The sequence below is a fragment of the Microcaecilia unicolor genome, chromosome 3 (genome assembly GCF_901765095.1).
Source record: "Microcaecilia unicolor chromosome 3, aMicUni1.1, whole genome shotgun sequence".
In the NCBI taxonomy this organism is placed as follows: Eukaryota; Metazoa; Chordata; class Amphibia; order Gymnophiona; family Siphonopidae; genus Microcaecilia; species Microcaecilia unicolor.
In genome coordinates, this window is record NC_044033.1 from 35003761 (window position 1) to 35024989 (window position 21229).

At 42.7% G+C, this 21229-nt stretch overlaps 1 long non-coding RNA gene across 1 annotated transcript in view; it reads left to right on the plus strand.

Moving 5' to 3' along the window:
• LOC115465389 overlaps positions 1-20673 on the plus strand; it is a 41055-nt gene extending 20382 nt beyond the window's left edge. The window contains exon 3 of the long non-coding RNA XR_003941405.1: positions 20531-20673. This is a non-coding gene — a long non-coding RNA (uncharacterized LOC115465389). The remainder of the gene's footprint in view (positions 1-20530) is intronic.
• Positions 20674-21229: the final 556 nt, after the last annotated feature.

The following is a 21229-nucleotide window of genomic DNA, read 5'->3' on the forward strand; positions in this document are numbered from 1 at the left end:
TTCTTACCTGATCATTTTCTTTCCTTTAATCATACCAGAGCAGTCCAGTTGCCCTCCTTGGCTAATGTCTGTCAGTGTTGTTTCGTTTAGGTTTCCCTGGCTGTTCCACGACGCTTCAATATGGTGGGATGTCCTACAGCACTGCCTACTTCATCTTCTCTATTCAATCTCCTGCCACTTGTTGTGCCAGCTCTGTATGACTCCTGTTATTTGAGATCATGGAGTTCTTTCCTCAGATTCAGGGGTAGATCTCTATGTGCTTGGGTTTGGACCATTCCCTCCTGCTTACTTTACTGTGAGGGGAGGTTGCAGTTGCCTTCGGCCAAGCAGGAACAGTGAGGTTCTGCATATTGGCTCCAAGATTTTGCCTGTTTGTAAACTGTGTTTTCTTCTAGACTTCAGAGCACCATTGCTTGGCTATTCGAAATACTGAACATTCCAGGCTGCACGATACCCTTAAGGGGTGGTTTACTTGGAACTATTTTCTCTGTCTCCTTCCGCTGGTAGATGGACACAACCCATTAGTCTGGACTGGTCTGGTATGATTAAAGGAAAGGAAATTATCAGGTAAGAACATAATTTTTCCATCACACATCTCCGGTTACTATTTCACCATCCTTGCAATGCAAGCACAACCGTTAGCAGACGGTGTCAGAACAGGTTGATATCTTGAATACACGCTTAGCGCTCGCATTAGGAAAAAACAGGCCCTAACACCAGTTCTGAAATATACACAGAAATGGGAACAAGATACAGGGGTGAAACATGATACACAGAGCTGGGAGCGAGCGATAGGCTCATTGGTGAGAGTGTCGGTCAGCAGTGCAATGATAGAAAATGGATATAAGATATTGTACCGCTGGTATTATACACCGGACCGTATAGCTAAAATGTTTAGAGGGGCCTCAAACCACTGTTGGAGAGGCTGCTCTGCGGTGGGTGATATGCTACATATATGGTGGTCTTGCCCAAAGATAAAGGTATATTGGGAGGAACTGATTAAATTACTTGAGCAAATATTAGGGAAAAGGTACCCAATGACAGCTGACCACTGCCTACTACACTTCGACCACAAGGAATACCACCAACAATACACCGATTCGCCTCTACTTTTTTGGTGGCGAGCAAAATAACACTGGCATCAGCATGGACGACTCAATCTGCTCCACCAGTGATAAAACTGATACACAAACTGGATTATTTATATCAGATGTCCAAAATGACAGCAATCAAAAATGGACAAGTAGGACACTTCTCCAAAATTTGGGACAAATATAAAAAATGGAGGAGTCAGGCAGGGGTGGAGCTAGATGCCCCCCAACTGGTGATACCACCTGCATGAACAAGGACACTAAAAAAAAAAAAAAATAACTCTCTCTGTGTTTGTATGTATATGAAGGGGGAGATGGTATAATTGGGATACCCATGCTATAAAGTAGAGGAGATGAGGGGTTGGGGAGAGGGGGAAACTGAGGGAAGGTCACAATTATAACGAGGAATAGTACGACTTTTGTTAAAAGACATGTTAAAATAATGCAAAAGTGTTACCTGTTGATGTGAATTTCAGATCTCAAATAAAAATTTAAAAAAAAAAAAAAACCAGGCCCTCTAACAAAGGTCCTATGCTCTACTCACAGTGCCCTATTGTTCTTCCCAGAAATACAGGTCCTTAAGCATCGAGGACATCAACTTAAAAATGGCAAAAATGTCACCTAGATGAAGACAGGCTTAACTGTAAGAAGCATATTGAAATGTACCGCCAGGCCTTAGCAGCCAAAAAAACTATATTTTTTCAACACATTGAACAAGCTGAAAATTCAACCAAGCAACTAAAATAGTAAACAGCCTTCTGCAAACCCTACAATAGAACCAGCCTTCCCAGTCACAACTAACCAGTGATGATTTTGCCACATACTTTGCCAACAAAATTAAAGGTCTCCATCAGGACCTACAGACAGTCCTATCAAACCTCCCACCTGCTAATGAGAACACTCCCTCTCCCCCACCATGCACAGCCATCTGGGACTCATTCAACCAGGTCCTAAAGGAAGCTCTTGAAAAAAATACTGAAAGATCTATGACCGACAACCTCTTCATTTTACCCCTGTTCAACAGAAATAGTAAAGCTAGCAAGCATAGGCCTCGTGGAAGGAGTCACTAAAACTGTTAACTCTTCCTTTGTGGAAGGAAGTGCCAACAGCAATAAAAAGAGCTGTGGTATGCCCCCTACTAAAAAAAAAAAGAGGTCCCTTGACCAGAACAGCTCAAACTACTGACCTGTCTCTAACAGTCCTTTCCTGGTTAAAAAAAAAAAAAGACCGTCTGTATTCAACTCGATGACTGCCTAAATGAAAGTAACTGGCTAGACCATTGTCAATTTGGCTTCAGAAACTGTGACACGGGCTCTGCCTCAATACTACTGTTGGATTTCTTAGCAACCTGTGACACTGTGGATCATAGTGTCATGCTTACAAAGCTGGCAGAAACAGGTAGTAGTGGCACGGTATTCACATAGTTCAAATCCTATTTGTCAGATAGACAGCAGTCTGTTCTCTTCAGCAACAACGTTGGGCACTGAGTCTCCCGTTTTATTTAATAACTACCTCAAGCATTTGACTGAGCTACTTCAGTTAATGGACACAAAATTCTATGTCTATGCTGCTGATGTTCAATTACTCATACCCATTGAACTAGATTATTAGTTATTGCATTTGTATCCCACATTTTCCCACCTGTTTGCAGGCTCAATGTGGCTTTACAGAGTTTTGTTATGACATAGTCATTACAAGATATCAGATACAATTGGTAGTGTACAAAGATTAAGTAATGGCAGAGAGAAGGAAGGCGTTAGGGAGGATAGTATAGAAGGGGACTATCATAGCTGGGTGGGTTAGTGGTGATCTAACTGCAACTCAGGAATGGGCCAAAAATAAAAAAAAACTCTGCCTGAACCCAAGCGTAACAGAGATTCTTTGGGTACCTAACACAAATGGATAAATACTTCACTTCAAAATACCATTTGGAAATTATGAACTCCCTCTATCATCACAGGTTAGGAATCTTTGGATACTGCTAGACTCATTCCTCACTTGGTCCTTCAAATTCAAACAACCTTTAAAGATTCTCTCTATCTCCTGTGGAAGCTATGAAATCTCTCGCCATATATTGAACAGATGAGTCTGAGCACAGTGGTCCATGCCATGCTAACACTACAACTGGACTACTGTAATCCCCTGTACACTGGTCAAACCAAAAACTGTGTGCACTAGTTCCAACTAATTCATAATGCTGCAGTATGACTGACAGAAGGCTGCAAGTGGTGTGACCACATCACACCCTTCCTGCAGAAATGACACTGGCTACTATTATCTTACAAGTTTAAATTTAAAACTCTGATTTTCAAGGTCCTCAGACAAAATGGACCAGAGTACATGAAGAATAGGTTAGCCTTCTACACACCTTTGAAATATCTTAAGGTCCTCTCAAGGGTGGACCTTAAGAGGTGTGACCAGCAGAAGAAAAGAGGTTTTAATGCCCCTGTATAAGTCGTTGGTGAGGCCCCACCTGGAGCATTGTGTTCATTGCTGACCTGAACATGTATACCCTGGAGGAAAGGAGAAACGGGGGTGATATGAAACAGACGTTCAAATATTTGAAAGGTATTAATCCGCAAACGAACCTTTTCCGGAGATGGGAAGCCGGTAGAACTAGAGGACATGAAATGAGATTGAAGGGGGGCAGACTCAAGAAAAATGTCAGGAAGTATTTTTTCACGGAGAGAGTGGTGGATACTTGGAATGCCCTCCCACGGGAGGTGGTGGAGATGAAAATAGTAACGGAATTCAAACATGCATGGGATAAACATAAAGGAATCCTGTTCAGAAGGAATGGATCCTCAGGAGCTTAGCTGAGATTGGGTGGCGGGGCTGGTGGTTGGGAGGCATGGCTAGTGCTGGGCAGACTTCTACGGTCTGTACCCTGAAAATGGCAGGTACAAATCAAGGTAAGGTATACACAAAAAGTAGCACATACAAGTTTATCTGGTTGGGCAGACTGGATGGACTGTGCAGGTCTTTTTCTGCTGTCATCTACTGTGTTACTATTAACTCTATCCTCATGAAACGAAATTGCACATTATACCTGCCAGTGAGCCTTCTCAGGAATTGCCCCCATACTCTGGAACATAGTCCCAGAGGGGCTACATCTAACTTGAGACTACCTCTACTTCAGAAAGCAAGTGAAAGCATAGCTCTTCTCCCAAGCCTTTAATACATGTGGTGATTGCTCATACATTTACTCCAGAGCTGGAGTAGCTTGCTGCATACCCCATAAATTAGACCAGTTCCTCATATCTTATTTAACTGTGCATAGAACATGCCTTGAGTTGAGCCACTCATCTGTTTATCTTAGTTGACTATGTACTACCCATCTTGTTCCCATCTCTATATATCTGCACTTGGCCCTGGCTACACAGTACAATGTCTATTGTAGGGACAGCATTAGCATTGTATCTTTTTCTAATATGTGTTTATCAGGCGTTCCTACTGCTAATGTGCTGACATTGCATTGCATTGTATCTATGTTATTTAAATGTTCCTCCATGCTGTCTATTATGGTTTTGTTTGTATTGTACTGATATTTATCATATTTCAGTTGTATAATTGTTCTACAGTGATGTAATGTGTATATATCTGATACTGTTTCATGTTAGTCCTATTATTAAGTTTCAGTTTGCCATACCTTCTTGATTGTATTTATGCTTATATTTGGTCATTTTAATTATTGTTATGCTGTTAACAAAATTTGTAATTTTAATATAAAACGGTACCTTCTGTACACTGCTTTGGGTGAATCTGTTCATAAAGGTGATCAATAAATCCCAATAAATAAATAATGACCTTCCAGCTCTCCAGTGTAAAGCCTGAAGCCTTCTTTGTTTGAAACAGTCTGTTGCAGTCCCTGCTTCACGGATGCATGGTGAGAGAGTACCTGTTCTTGAAGAGCATCTTCTCTGCTCTCCTGCCTCTCTTTCACCACTGATGCTCCAAAAACTATCACTTCCTACAATAGTGAACCACACCTTCTCCATGTCTTTCTTGCCCACTTCAGTGGCTCCTATGATATCACCTGATGTCACTCTAATCCAAGGTGTAGGTGGCTTGGACTAAAGCAGTATCTAACATAGTAACATAGTAGATGACGACAGAAAAAGACCTGCACAGTCCATCCAGTCTGCCCAACAAGATAAACTCACATGTGTATCCTTACCTTGATTTGTACCTGCCTTTTTCAGGGCATAGACCGTACAAGTCTGCCCAGCAGTATTTCCCGCCTCCCAACCACCAGTCCCACCTCCCATCACCGGCTCTGGCACAGACCGTATAAGTCTGCCCTCCACTATCCTCACCTCCCAACCACCAACCCCTCTTCCCCCACCTGCTCCACTACCCAATTTCGGCTAAGCTGCTGAGGATCCAATCCTACTGCACAGGATTCCTTTATGCATATCCCACGCATGTTTGAATTCCGTTACCGTTTTCATCTCCACCACCTCCCGCGGGAGGGCATTCCAAGCGTCCACCACCCTCTCTGTGAAAAAATACTTCCTGACATCTTTCCTGAGTCTGCCCCCCTTCAATCTCATTTCGTGTCCTCTCGTTCTACCGCCTTCCCATCTCCGGAAAAGATTCGTTTGCAGATTAATACCTTTCAAATATTTGAACGTCTGTATCATATCACCCCTGTTCCTCCTTTCCTCCAGGGTATACATGTTCAGGTCAGCAAGTCTCTCTTCATACATCTTGGAACGCAAATCCCATACCATTCTCGTAGCTTTTCTTTGCACCGCTTCCATTTTTTTCACATCCTTCGCAAGGTACGGCCTCCAAAACTGAACACAATACTCCATGTGGGGCCTCACCAACGACTTGTACAGGGGCATCAACACTTCCTTTCTTCTGCTGATCACACCTCTCTCTATACAGCCTAGCAACCTTCTCGCTACGGCCACCGCTTTGTCACACTGTTTCGTCGCCTTCAGATCCTCGGATACTATCACCCCAAGATCCCTCTCCCCCTCAGTACCTATCAGATTCTCACCGCCTAACACATAAGTCTCTCGTGGGTTTCTACTCCCTAAATGCATCACTTTTTTTTTTTTTTTTGTTACATTTGTAGCCCGCGCTTTCCCACTCATGGCAGGGTCAATGCGGCTTACATGGGGCAATGGAGGGTTAAGTGACTTGCCCAGAGTCACAAGGAGCTGCCTGAAGTGGGAATCGAACTCAGTTCCTCAGTTTCCCAGGACCAAAGTCCACCACCCTAACCACTAGGCCACTCCTCCACTCCACTTTGCATTTCTTCGCATTGAATTTTAATTGCCAAACCTTAGACCATTCTTCTAGCTTCCTCAGGTCCTTTTTCATGCTTTCCACTCCCTCCCGGGTGTCCACTCTGTTGCAAATCTTAGTATCATCCGCAAATAGGCAAACTTTACCTTCTAACCCTTCGGCAATGTCACTCATAAATATATTGAACAGAATAGGCCCCAGCACCGATCCCTGAGGCACTCCACTACTCACCTTTCCCTCCTCCGAGCGAACTCCATTTACCACCACCCTCTGGCTTCTGTCCGTCAACCAGTTCCTAATCCAGTTCACCACTTCGGGACCTATCTTCAGCCCATCGAGTTTATTTAAGAGCCTCCTGTGGGGTACCGTGTCAAAAGCTTTGCTAAAATCTAAGTAGATTACGTCTATAGCACATCGATGATGCAATTCTCCAGTTACCCAATCAAAGAATTCAATGAGATTCGTTTGGCACGATTTCCCTCTGGTAAAACCATGTTGTCTCGGATCTTGCAACTTATTGGCTTCCAGGAAATTCACTATCCTTTCCTTCAGCATGGCTTCCATTACTTTTCCAATAACCGAAGTGAGGCTTACCGGCCTGTAGTTTCCAGCTTCTTCCCTATCACCACTTTTGTGAAGAGGGACCACCTCCGCCGTTTTCCAATCCCTCGGAACCTCTCCCGTCTCCAAGGATTTATTAAACAAATCTTTAAGAGGACCCGCCAGAACCTCTCTGAGCTCCCTCAATATTCTGGGGTGGATCCCGTCCGGTCCCATGGCTTTGTCCACCTTTAGCTTTCCAAGTTGTTGATACACACTGTCTTCCGTGAACGGTGCTATATCCATTCCATTCTCAGGTGTACTTTTGCCAGTCCCTCGCAGTCCTTCCCCAGGATTTTCTTCAGTGAAAACAGAACAAAAGTATCTATTTAGCAAATTGGCTTTTTCTTCATCATTATCTACATAGCGGTTTGCAGTATCTTTTAGTCTCACAATTCCCTTTTTAGTCATTCTCCTTTCACTAATATACCTGAAAAAATTTTTGTCGCCCCTCCTTACATTTCTAGCCATTTGTTCTTCCGCTTGCGCCTTCGCCAGACGTACCTCTCTCTTGGCTTCTTTCAGTTTCATCTGGTATTCCTCCCCGTGTTCCTGTTCTTGAGATTTTCTATATTTCTGGAACGCTAATTCTTTAGCCTTTATTTTGTCAGCCACTTGCTTGGAGAACCATATCGGTTTCCTTTTTCTCTTGCTTTTATTTACTGTCCTTACATATCTGTCAGATGTACTTCATCAGGGCTGAGTGAAGCACTCAGATCTGGGGGGAGATGAAAGCACACCTTCCCTCTCTCTTCCCTGAACTTCCCAATGATCCATCCTGTTATTAAATGACAAGCGTACAGCATCAGCATCTATGTGGCTGGCCACAGGTTGCAGCCCAGGATCTGCAGGATAAGTCCTGACTCTGCCCATGTGTTTCTTCACCATATAGCATGTAAGAAAAACAGAGGGAAACAAAAACTGTAAGCCAGAAGCAAGAGCAGGATCTATCTTCTGAGGAGCCATCTTGAATCCCTCATGGACCTAATTTCCAAAGATGTCCCACTTTATTGCAGCAATATGTCTCCCCCTTATTACAGGAAATAGCAGAGATGTTGATAAGAAAGATGTGCCCTCATTCGAAATTTCTTTTAATTTTTGCTTCATTTCCAAAACAAAAGAAATGAACAAAATGTAATTTGCTTATATATATACTAGTAAAAAAAGGCCCGTTTCCGAAACAAATGAAACGGGCGCTAGCATGTAGTTTTTTTTTCTCCTGTAGTTTTTCCTTTGAAGAGAAAAGCACTGTATGAAGCGGCACTGTCTTTTCCCGGGGTGATTGAGGTCGGGGAATCCTTGAGGTGGGTTAGGGGTTGCCTTAAGCCGGGAATGTTTTTTGTTGGTTGGCGGGAGAGCAGCACTGTCTGGGGCCGTCGGTTTTAATGGTATTTTTGGTCCTTGTGGCAAGCAGCGACGTCTTGTTTTGGGTGGTGTGGTTTGCGGAAGGGAGGGTACGCCACTCGGTTTGTTATAGGGCAGCAGCGTAGGAACGATGCAGGAGGAATGCAGGACGGATGCGCAGCGGGAAGCAGCGCAGTGTGTGCATCCTCGAGGTGGGTGACGGGTTTTTTGAGGCGGAGGATGGTTTTGTATGTCCTGGGTTGCTTGATTCGTGAGAAGGTGAAGGGGGGGAGGTGTTCCAGTTATGTGCACGTGCGTGATAATGTTTTTTTTTTCTTTGTTGCCTCCGGTTTTGTATATTGAAGGAGTTAGCGGTTTTGTATATTCAAGCAGTTTGCCAGCCAGTCTGTACCGAATCCTAGGCTGGGGAGGAGTAGAGAAACACGCTCTGCGTGTTTCCCTACTCCTCCCCCCGCCTGAGTCAGTCTGTGATGCAGGCTAGGTCGGGTTTAATTTTTGCAGGTGGCGGCACACGTCGCAGATGGCGAGGGGCACGCTTCTTTTTTTTTTCTTTGTTGCCTCCGGTTTTGTATATTGAAAGAGCTAGCGGTTTTGTACATTCAAGCAGTTTGCCAGCCAGTCTCTACCGAATCCTAGGCTGGGGAGGAGTACTCCTCCCCCCCGCCTGGGTCAGTCTGTGATGCAGGCTAGGTCGGGTTTAATTTTTGCAGGTGGTGGCGCACGTTGCAGATGGCGAGGGGCACGCTGTACTCCTGTTTCCCCGGGTCCAACAACAATATTTGTGTACATACCCAGTGCTGGGATATTCTCCGTTTCCAGCGGCATTCATCTGCTCTCTGTGCTGCTCAGACAATGAGGCATTCTACAGCTGAATGCTCCTCCCTTCTTTTGTTTTTTTTTCTTCTGATAGGTGAGTTCTATGTCGCATTCCGTTGCCTGGTACCAGTTCTGCTTTGTTAGTGGGCAAGCCCCTTCTGATAGGTCCCTTCTGATAGGTCCGTGTTATGTCGGATGGCTTCACCACCATGAACCCTTTATCGTGTGCTGTGACTTCAGAATCTTTGTCCTCAGAATGATCATGGTGCGTTTTATTATATTAGATATCACCCGTATCTGGTTCCCCTCTCCTAAGGTGTTGCTGCCACTAGTTATTTAAAAAAAAAGGTGGGGGAGACAATACTCTCCCTATACTCCCTTCTACTACCATCTGATTTATTCTAAGAGAAAGAAGCTATATAGCTTGAGGTTTTTACCCTGCTACTACTTTTTTTCAAAACAGCGGTGGCTGACCCAGAAGTAGTGCATTTTGTTGAGTGGTAGATGTGGTACAGCAAAATAGTGCTGGCCATGGGTCGCCACCGTTTTGCGACATAACAGTGGGGCAGAAGTGACAGGGGATTGTTAGTACTATAAAAATGGCAATTCATATAATATGGAGACACCCAGCACTGTATGCAGGTATGATATGTCCCTGCCCCAAGGAGCTTATAACCTAAGTGGATAATACTGGGAGGTAAGATGACTTGCCCAAGGTAACAAGGAGAGTTGGTGGCAGAAGAAGAGTTTGAACTGTGGCTTCCCTCATTGGCGGACCATTATTATAATCACTAGTCCATCTCCTCTTGCCCTTAGATAGCAAATGTGACAAAGGTGGAGAGTATGGGGACTAAAACGATAGGCAGAGGAGCTTATTTTAAATAACGTGGTGGCAGCAACAGTTTAGGGGTGAGAGAGGCCAGATATTTTTTTCCCATTTTATTTTCAGGGTCTTGTGTCTATTTTTTCCCCATTTATTTCATTTTTTTTTCCTAGTTTAATTTCTTTTATTGATTTTCGTGGCTAAACAGTAAGATAAAGGAAATCATTAGAGCCAAAAAACAATCCTTCAGAAAGTGGAGAAGAGAACCAACTGAAAGTAACAGGATAGATCATAAGGAATGCCAAGCCAAATGCAAAGCGGAGATAAGGAGGGCAAAAAAGGACTTTGAGAAGAAATTAGCGTTGGAAGCAAAAATACATAGTCAAAAATTTTTTAGATACATTAAAAGCAGGAAACCGGCCAAAGAGTCGGTTGGGCCGCTGGACGAAAATGGTGTTAAAGGGGCGATCAAGGAGGACAAAGCCGTAGCGGAGAAATTAAATGAATTCTTTGCTTCGGTCTTCACCGAGGAGGATTTGGGGGGGACACCGGTGCCGGAAAGAATATTTGAAGCGGGGGAGTCGGAGAAACTAAACAAATTCTCTGTAACCTTGGAGGATGTAATGGGTCAGTTCAGCAAGCTGAAGAGTAGTAAATCACCGGGACCTGATGGTATTCATCCCAGAGTATTAATAGAACTAAAAAATGAACTTGCGGAGCTACTGTTAGAAATATGCAATCTGTCCCTAAAATCGAGTGTAGTACCGGAAGACTGGAGGGTAGCCAATGTTACTCCGATTTTTAAGAAGGGTTCCAGAGGAGATCCGGGAAATTATAGACCGGTGAGTCTGACGTCGGTGCCGGGCAAGATGGTGGAGGCTATTATTAAGAATAAAATTGCAGAGCATATACAAAAACATGGACTGATGAGACAAAGTCAGCACGGATTTAGTGAAGGGAAGTCTTGCCTCACCAATCTAATGCATTTTTTTGAGGGGGTAAGCAAACATGTGGACAATGGGGAGCCGGTTGATATTGTATATCTGGATTTTCAGAAGGCGTTTGACAAAGTGCCGCACGAAAGACTCCTGAAGAAATTGCAGAGTCATGGAATCGGAGGTAGGGTATTATTATGGATTAAGAACTGGTTGAAAGATAGGAAGCAGAGAGTAGGATTGCGTGGCCAGTATTCTCAGTGGAGGAGGGTAGTTAGTGGGGTCCCGCAGGGGTCTGTGCTGGGTCCGTTGCTTTTTAATGTATTTATAAATGACCTAGAGATGGGAATAACTAGTGAGGTAATTAAATTCGCCGATGACACAAAATTATTCAGGGTCGTCAAGTCGCAGGAGGAATGTGAACGATTACAGGAGGACCTTGCGAGACTGGGAGAATGGGCGTGCAAGTGGCAGATGAAGTTCAATGTTGACAAGTGCAAAGTGATGCATGTGGGTAAGAGGAACCCGAATTATAGCTACGTCTTGCAAGGTTCCGCGTTAGGAGTTACGGATCAAGAAAGGGATCTGGGTGTCGTCGTCGATGATACGCTGAAACCTTCTGCTCAGTGTGCTGCTGCGGCTAGGAAAGCGAATAGAATGTTGGGTGTTATTAGGAAGGGTATGGAGTCCAGGTGTGCGGATGTTATAATGCCGTTGTATCGCTCCATGGTGCGACCGCACCTGGAGTATTGTGTTCAGTACTGGTCTCCGTATCTCAAAAAAGATATAGTAGAATTGGAAAAGGTACAGCGAAGGGCGACGAAAATGATAGTGGGGATGGGACGACTTTCCTATGAAGAGAGGCTGAGAAGGCTAGGGCTTTTCAGCTTGGAGAAGAGACGGCTGAGGGGAGATATGATAGAAGTGTATAAAATAATGAGTGGAATGGATCGGGTGGATGTGAAGCGACTGTTCACGCTATCCAAAAATACTAGGACTAGAGGGCATGAGTTGAAGCTACAGTGTGGTAAATTTAAAACGAATCGGAGAAAATTTTTCTTCACCCAACGTGTAATTAGACTCTGGAATTCGTTGCCGGAGAACGTGGTACGGGCGGTTAGCTTGACGGAGTTTAAAAAGGGGTTAGATAGATTCCTAAAGGACAAGTCCATAGACCGCTATTAAATGGACTTGGAAAAAGTCCGCATTTTTAGGTATAACTTGTCTGGAATGTTTTTACGTTTGGGGAGCGTGCCAGGTGCCCTTGACCTGGATTGGCCACTGTCGGTGACAGGATGCTGGGCTAGATGGACCTTTGGTCTTTCCCAGTATGGCACTACTTATGTACTTATGTACTTAATACAATCAAGAGCTCACAACATAACGATAAGTAACATTTTACAAAGTAAGGCAATACCGGAGCTCACATGTATGAAGTAACTATCCATATCTAGGGTTAAATTTAAGTTAAGAAAAGAGGCAGAAAAGAGAAAAAGAAGGGAAGGGGGGGGGCTGGAGGGTACAGATCAAAGTATAAAACATGGATAGGCTATAAAATACATCTAATTTAGTGGTTATTGCTGTACAATGCCAAAATATGATACAAGTGGTAGCCATTTCTCCCTATATGCAGCAAAGCGAGAAGATGTCTTTGCAAGGTACGATTCGTATTTGTAGATTTGGAGCACTAAGTTCCACCATTCTTGGAAGGTGGCTTGGTGCAAGGATTTCCAATGCGAGAAAATTACTTTCAATGCTAAAGATACCATGGTGCTAACAAGAGACCCTTCACTATGAGTCAGCAAACTTCTATAGCACTGATCCCTAAGAATCACAAATTTATAAGTCATTGAGCCAGGAAAATGAAAGATATCTACCAGTTGTGACCATATTTCTAGCCAGTATTTACGAAGGCACAAACAATCAAATATAAGGTGCTTTATATTACCCACTGGAGAGTGGCAAGACCAGCATACATTAGAATTAGAGGGAGAAATAACATGTAACTTATGTGGCGTCCATAGAGATCTATGCATGAAGAAATACATAGACTATGTAGTAGTAGAAAAGTTAGAGCATCCCACAGTTTATCGGATGTAGGGTGCTGTATGTCTTCCTCCCAACATCTACGTAATCCTGTACATTTAGTGCGGGATTTGCTGAGAAGGTATTTGTAAATGTGGGAAGCAGCGTGACCAGTATGCTGAAGCTTCAAATTAAAATCTATAAGCTCAGGGATTTGGGTCAGGAACTGTGGTTGTAATCTACCTTTAATTTTCTTTTTTTAACATGGAGCTAACTTGAAGCCACTGGTAAAATTGGGTGTCTGATACTGCAAATTCTGTTTTCAGATCTGAGAAAGTTCCATGTCTGTCCACTCACGTGGATCATATCTTTTAAGGACCAAATTCCTATACGCTGCCACTGAGCCCATGAAACTTGCTTATTGCCAATTTTAAAGTTAGGGTTATTCTATATAGGGGTGAGTGGCGTGGCAGACCAAGGGATATCCATCGATTTATCTAAGGATACCATTAATTTATATGTAGTGTGAATTATCAGATTAGAAACAATGCTTTTGGTAAGGCGCATGCCAATTATATGGGAATGCTCCAACTGGTCGATAAGGACTTGTTCAAAGGTGAACCATCTGGGCAGGGAGGTAACATTTACAGGAGCAATCCATTCCATACCCTGCCACATAATGAAGGCTTTGTGATAAAGCAGGAGGTCAGGAAATTTCACTCCTCCATGCCTTTTTGGAAGCTTAAGCTTACTCAGAGAGATTCTGGGTAACCTAAAATTCCATAAGAAGTTGGTGAGCATCTTTTCCAGATGCCTATAAAAAGCACAAGGGAAGAGAAGAGGGATCATACTCAATTTGTATGTGATTTTAAGGACTATCATCATTTTAATAGTATCTAGTCTTCCCCACCAAGTGAGGTGTAATGGGGACCATTTATTTCATTTTAAAGGGGGAAATGGGACTTGATAAACCTTTCTGAGGTTTTTTGCAGCTACATTCAAAGCAGTTTACATATATTCAGGTATTTATTTTGTACGAGGGGCAATGGAGAGTTAAGTGACTTGCCCAGAGTCACAAAGAGCTGAAGTGGGAATTGAACTCAGTTCCCCAGGATCAAAAGTCCACTGCACTAACCGCTAGGCTACTCCTCCACAAAGAGGATAGAATTTGATATGTCACCTTTCTGTGGTTACAATCAGAATGGTTTACATATTAAGTACAGATACTTATTTTTTATTTAATTCATGCCTGGTTCTGCAGTCTTACTTCCATGATCAGCTTTGCATCTAAAGTAGATTCCTTCCATGCCTGTCCTGCTTCTCCTGATCATCCAGCCTCTACAGATAGACCATCTCTTAGGATACCATTGGATATACCCTGACACATAGGAGCCTGCTCTGTGGGTACTTGATTACCTCCAATATTGAGAATATTCCTTGTATGTGTTCAAGGAGGGGTTATTTCCACTGGGCTTAGCATCCCCGATAATTTTGAAAAGTTGTCTCCTATGGCCTGACACTAGGAGATAAGTGTTCATGTTTGAGTTTCTGGTCTTTGTTGAGACAGATACTTATACTAGGGCTCAGAAGAGGGAAAGGCTACCAAAATTAAATCAGATGGCAACAGCTATAAAACATGATAAAATCAACAAAACCATAACTTAAATGTAGAGCATGATGGCAGAAAAAGACCATGTGGCCTTTCCAGTCTGCCATCCCACCCAACAGCACAGCCTTTACAATCTCTTCTCTCTCGCTTATCCTATACTTTCTGAATTCAGAAACTTGTTTCTTGTTTCTCCACTGGAAGGCTGTTCCAAGCATTCACCACTCTTTGGGTAAAGAAATAGCTCCTTAGATTGCACCCGAATCTGCCCCCCTTAGCCTAACTCTCGTGTAAAGAGATCATTTATTAGCATCCTAGAAATAAATCAGATACAGTTTTGTGCAGCCAAAATCATTACTGAGAGAGTACTACAAGCAAAGACAGAAGGCCAAAGGCGAGGGGAAAAGATAATAATACCTCCTTTGAAAAATCCTATATAGATTGAAATAGAAACACTGCATGCATAGTGATGTCGCTGATTAGAAAAGTACCTCAAAGGACTGAGAATGCTAAAAATAATGAGAGAGCTCCCAGGCTGAAACAAGCTGTCGTAACAGGAGACATTACATATATTTATTTATTTATGTATGTATGTATTTGCAGCATTTGTATCCCCCATTTTCCCACACATTAGCAGGCTCAATGTGGCTTACAAGTCACCGTATTTGGGAGCTCCAATACGGTCGATGTTAAACAATTACAAATAGAATCAGGGTAAGGGAAGGTAGGAGTAAATGGGAACAATAAATGACAAAGATATAAGAAATAACATTGTCTTTTAAATCAGTGCAGAGTTGAAGTTGCTAATCAGAAACAGCAGGGTAAGCCTCACAGCCTAGTGTGGAGGAGTGGCCTAGTGGTTAGGGTGGTGGACTTTGGTCCTGAGGAACTGAGTTCAATTCCCACTTCAGGCACAGGCAGCTCCTTGTGACTCTGGGCAAGTCACTTAACCCTCCATTGCCCCTTATAAGCCACATTGAGCCTGCCATGAGTGGGAAACTGCAGGGTACAAATGTAACAAAAATAAAATAGATACTATTGGAGATTCTACATGGAATGTTGCTATTCCACTAGCAGCGTTCCATGTAGAAGGCTGCGCAGGCTTCTGTGAGTCAGAAGCAGAAGCCTGTGCGGCCACATTGGTGATCTGCAAGGGCTGACTTCTACATGGAATGTTGCTAGTGGAATATTCCATGTAGAATCTCAAATAGTAGCAACAGTGGAGGAGTGGCCTAGTGGTTAGGGTGGTGAACTTTGGTCCTGAGGAACTGAGTTCAATTCCCACTTCAGGCACAGCAGCTCCTTGTGACTCTGGGCAAGTCATTTAACCCTCCATTACCCCATGTAAGCCGCATTGAGCCTGCCATGAGTGGGAAAGCGTGGGGTACAAATGTAACAAAAAAAAAACAGATAGGTCTTCAAAGTTCGCCTGAATTGTAAATGGTCATGTATCATTTTCACTGCTGTTGGTAATGCATTCCACATTTGCGCCAATGATAAATTGAAAGTAACAGCAGAAGAACAAATGTAGGCAAATATGAGGCAAACAGAAAGGAGAGAAAATACATTTAAACAGAACTCAAAGCAATTATAAAGAGAATTAGGGAAAATATTAGTACAGATAACACTGTTATTCAAACCTAAAACAGAAAAGTTCTGAATAAACTTATGTGAGGGTCCTCTAGTGCAGTGTTTCCCAACACATGGTACACGTACCACCCTCAGGGGGCATGCAGCAATCGACAGAAAAGATGAACTTTCTTGTTCCCTCTCCCTTTTGTGTGTCCTTCAGGGGTGGCAGTTCAATTTGGAGCAGGCACCGAAGTTACATGGGGCCATAGGAGCCAACTTTTCAAAATTATTGGGGGGTGCTAAGCCCAATGGAAATAATCCCTCCCTGGACACATACAAGGAATTTTCTAAATATTGGGGGTGCTCATGGGGCATGTGTAAAGGAGCTCTCTGAAGTGAGACAACTGCAGGATGTATGCAGCAGAAAGAAAACTGATCTCTGTTGCTCCCTCCCCCTTTTGCACAGTCCTTCAATGGTAGCACTTGAATTTGGAGCAGACGCAGAAACTACATGTGGCATGTGCAGAGGGCTCTTTTAGTTTAACATACTGCATGCCTCTGCAACGTCCGTACAGCAATCTGATTCTGACCCGCTAAACTGCCAGAAAGTCGCACCTTTCTCTTGCCTTCTCTGAAACCTGGGGACATGCGAGTTGCGTCAGGAGACCCCATTTAAAAAAATTTTTTTTATCATTTTACTTAATTACATTCACATTTATCACGTAAATGTAAGGAAAAACAGAAATCAATATAAGGAAAAAGAAAAAAACATTTTCTCTCAACAATATATATAATTGTCCACAATTGGGGGAATCCAAGATCAGGAAAACAATCTCAAAGAAAATAAGAAAAACACCAAGTGGTTAATCTTACAAATTAATATTTTCTGAGGGAGGAAGGTTAATAGGTAATTGCAGTCGGTACAGTGGTAACTAAAGGAAGTTGCTACACAGGGTTCTTCATCTGTTCTTTTAACTCCACAAACTCTTGTAATTTCTTGGGTTCAACAAATAAGTAATAAGGAAATAAAACACTTACAAGGGAATCGCTCTAGGAAGGTCCCACCTAGGGCAATGATTCTTGGCTTAAAAGCCAAGAGTTCACACCTCCTAGTCTGCGATTCCCTTGATATTTCAGGAAATATATTTATTTTTGAACCCAACAAACTATCAGCCATGTATCGGAAATACAATTTCAAAACATTGTTCCTATCTAAATCAAAGGCAAAAGTCACTAGTAATATAACTCTATATATAGGGTATTTTAGGAAGATTTATCATTCTCAAGTTATTTTTCCTTAATTGGTTCTCCAGAAGCTCCACTTTTTTACAAGAAACATGACTGTCCTTCATTACCAGATTAACTGATTTTCGTAGAGAAACCATTTCCGTAATCAAAGTCTCTATTTTTATTTCTTGGACTTCCACTTTGTTAGATAAGTATTGATATAATCATATATTTATTCCTGAAAAATGTTTGACATCTGAAGAAGAGAATTATTCACACTCTGCAGCACTTCCCATAGTGCATCCATTATTACATTTTTTGGCTTCACCAGGTCCAATTTCTCCACAGAAACCGCTCCAGATATCTTTGGGGGGAAGAGCTCACTCTCCAATCGCCCAGTTGGTTTATTATCCGGAGTCAATGCTGCGCCAGGACCTCCTCGGATCACGTGAGAATCCTAACCCACTTTGGGCGTTTCCACTGTCGACCTCCATAGAGGAGACCCCATTTTATCATGTCTGCTGTCTTGTTCCTTGGCCTGCCACTGTTGGACTCAGAGCTCTGCTCCATGGTTATCCACCACCAACAAAAAGCCACAACTTTTTCTTGCATCTGAACCACCCTGGAGCGGTGCAAATTGAGTCTGGAGACCCTAATCTATTGTGGCTGCAGCCTTGTTCCTGAGCCTGCCACAACCCAAGTAAAGCTCCATGCTGTAGCGCTATAGAAATGTTTAGTAGTAGTAGTGATCCATTACCACCTGAAATCAGCACCTTCCCATGTTCCTCCTTCAATCCCCTGGCCATACAGTCGGATCAGGAGATGTAATCACTTTGCAGCTGCAGCCTTGCTCCAGTTCCTCAGCCCAGAATGTCAACTTCAGCTCTATGTAAGGAAAAAACAAAACTTTACTAGGAGGTTGGATGAGTGGGTACAGAAAGGTAAAAGAAAATGTGGTGGGGTGAGAAAAAGGTGGATTGCAAGAGGGGAAGAAGCGGAATGGGAAAAGAGGTGAATGGGTATACATTTGTAAAAAGGGACAGGAGGAGAGAGAACAAAGTAAAGTGTACAGTGAAGGAAGTTTGGGGAAACAAGAACTCAACAGGGAAGGCATGATGAGGGAGAGCAGGGAGTGTGTGGGAGGTAGGCAGGTGTCATTAGAAAGTTGAATTGAGCTGCAAAGCTCCTCTTGTTGTTTCTTTGAGGGTGGGAGTTGATATCCTGGGGCTGCTGAGTGCTTCCTATGTCTCGGGGGGGGGGGGGGCTCCTACCTCCCACCCTGAGAGAAAAACAGCAAGAGGAGCATGGCAACCCCAACCTATAAGCTCCCACTGAGAGGTAGTATGATGGAGCTGTTGAGCACCTCTCCTTATTGCTCTGGGTTTGAGTGCTGATTATGTTGGGGCTGAAAAGCCCCTCTTGCTTTTTTTTTCTGGGTTTGGAAGGTGATGTGTTGGGTCTGCTGAGCCCTTCATCCTGTTTGTCTAGGGGTGGAAGCTTCCCAGCCCCAGAGAAACAGCAAGAGAGGTTTGGCGGCCCTAACCTGTAAGCTCCTACTTATAGAGTTAATATGATGGAGCTGCCGAACCTCTCACTGTTTTCTGGGGCTTAGAGGTGATATGTTGGGGCCGCTGTGCTCCTCTTCTTGTTGTTCTGGGGGGTGATATGTTGGTGCTGCTGAGCTCTTCTTGCTATGTCTTGGGGGGAGGGGGATCCTCCCAGCTTCAGAGAAACAGCAAGAGGGGGTTGACAGAGGAAAGCATAACCCAGAGACTGGGAGAAACATGATTAGAAAAATGACCAGTCAACAAAGCTAGAAAAAGTAATTTTATTTTTTATGTTGGGATTAGAATATGTAAAATTTTGGAATATATATCTGCCAGTGCTGATGTTGCCCATGAGCATGAAATATAACAAACCAGTAAAAAAGGCCCGTTTCTTAACGCAATGAAACGGGCGCTAGCAATGTAATGAGTTCCTGCCATTAATGTTTCCACGGTTGTATTCTGAATATAATTGTTGTTTACATGTGTAAGATTTGTTTATATACAATATTTTTTGTGTAAACTGTGTTACAATGTGGTAAAAGTTTTCCTTGTTCAGGCCCTTCAATCAGTTTAACAATCACATCAGAAGAGCTCCTTACTCGTGAGAATGCAACATACAGTTGCCCATGTGAGAGACTGAGAGTGACAGTGTGTTTTACAGACAGTGTAAGAGAGAGATACACAGAGTGATTGAGTGTGTGTGTGTGTGTGTGATGTGTGTGAGTGACAAAGTGATTAAATGTTTGTCTTCCCTTCTGTTCGGTGCACTTGCCTCCACTGATGTTCGTATCTCCCTGTATATGATTGTTTGTTAGAGATTCAATACACTCCACTTCCCTCCTCCAAGTTCCGTTCTGTCTGATTGGTGCTTCGTTGACAGTGAGAGCCAATGAAACGCTGAACTACAGACTTATGGACCCTACAGTGCCACGTAGTCAGCTTCAGAATGTTGGAGGTGCTTTTTATTATATAGGATCATGCTAACAGTGCTAATTTCCACATTTTCTAAGCACAGAATGCTAAAAGGAGCAACAGGCTACCCTTTGAGTTTAAGTGACTGTGGTTGCATTCTTTGTATATTCTGAAAATAGTTTGCACTTCTGTGTCATTACTACGTGCTATTTATTTTTATTTTTCATTTGATATGTGCATAGAAAGGTGCCTTGGTTCACTGAGGCCTATTTGTTAAAAAAAAAAAAAAAAAAGCAACCCCCCCCCACACACACACACACACACACACACAAATAATTCTTCATAAAAGTGGAGAAACTGCTCATAGTGACCAGTCAAGTTTCACCTTTTCTTCTCTGGGAAAATGAAACAAGGAATCTGATTGGCCACTGTGGGCAGGTTCTTGACTTTTGTAGAGAGCTTTCTTTTCTCCTGTCTTTATAAATAGGCTCCATCTGTAAGTCTTATTGCTTGTTTTTACTCAGTTTGTAAGGACATTACACCACCGGTTAAGGGGCCAAACAGTTTATATTGGAGTGAAATATAACACATCATACCAACTTTCCATATCATGATGTTTCGTTCGTTGGTGTGTCAGGAGCTGGTTTCTCCAGAACGGAAGAAACTTTTGGATATTTTATTCACAATCACCTTTAAAAGCTGTCATGAGTGATTGGAGGGATAATAGTAAAGTTACCTTTTCTTTTTGGTAGAACTCTGATATACAAATATGAAGCTAAGGTTACAGAAAAATCTAATTGACTTGCCGCTTCCTGCAAATTTGGAAACCTCTGGAACTTTTCAGCTCTACAATGTCTTCATCAGATGGCCCTCCTGTTAAGTAATGTTTGTATTTTATACAACCCTCATGTTAATGTTGCATATCTTTTTCCTTGCTTATGATAACGGGATGTCTTGATATAGATACTGGTGTTGTGTATCTTTTCCCTATTTGTTCATGTTCTTGCTGTTTCTGTATCACTTTTGTTAAAAAAAAAAATACAACAACTTTTTCAATAAAAATTACTTGAACTTAAAAAAAATCTTGTATCCTGCCTATGTACAATTCAAGGTGGTTTACAATTTAAAACATGCATAATCAAATACATAAAAACAAAATGCAAACAAAGCAATAAAAACATGCAAAATAAAAATTAGACCTACCATCACAAAATGGAGTCGCAAATAAAGCAATTGCTGCATCTACCTAAAATCATCAATGAAATATTTGCAGATAAATGGCAGATGAAATTTAGGCCCCTGTTTACAAAGCCGCGATAGCAACTGGTGGTACGGTACTGCCAACACAGACCATTCACTTTGAATGGGCTGCGTCAGCAATGCCACGTGGATTTGTAAACTGGGGGGGGGGGTTAATGTGGGCAATGCAAAAGTGATGCACATGAGTAAAG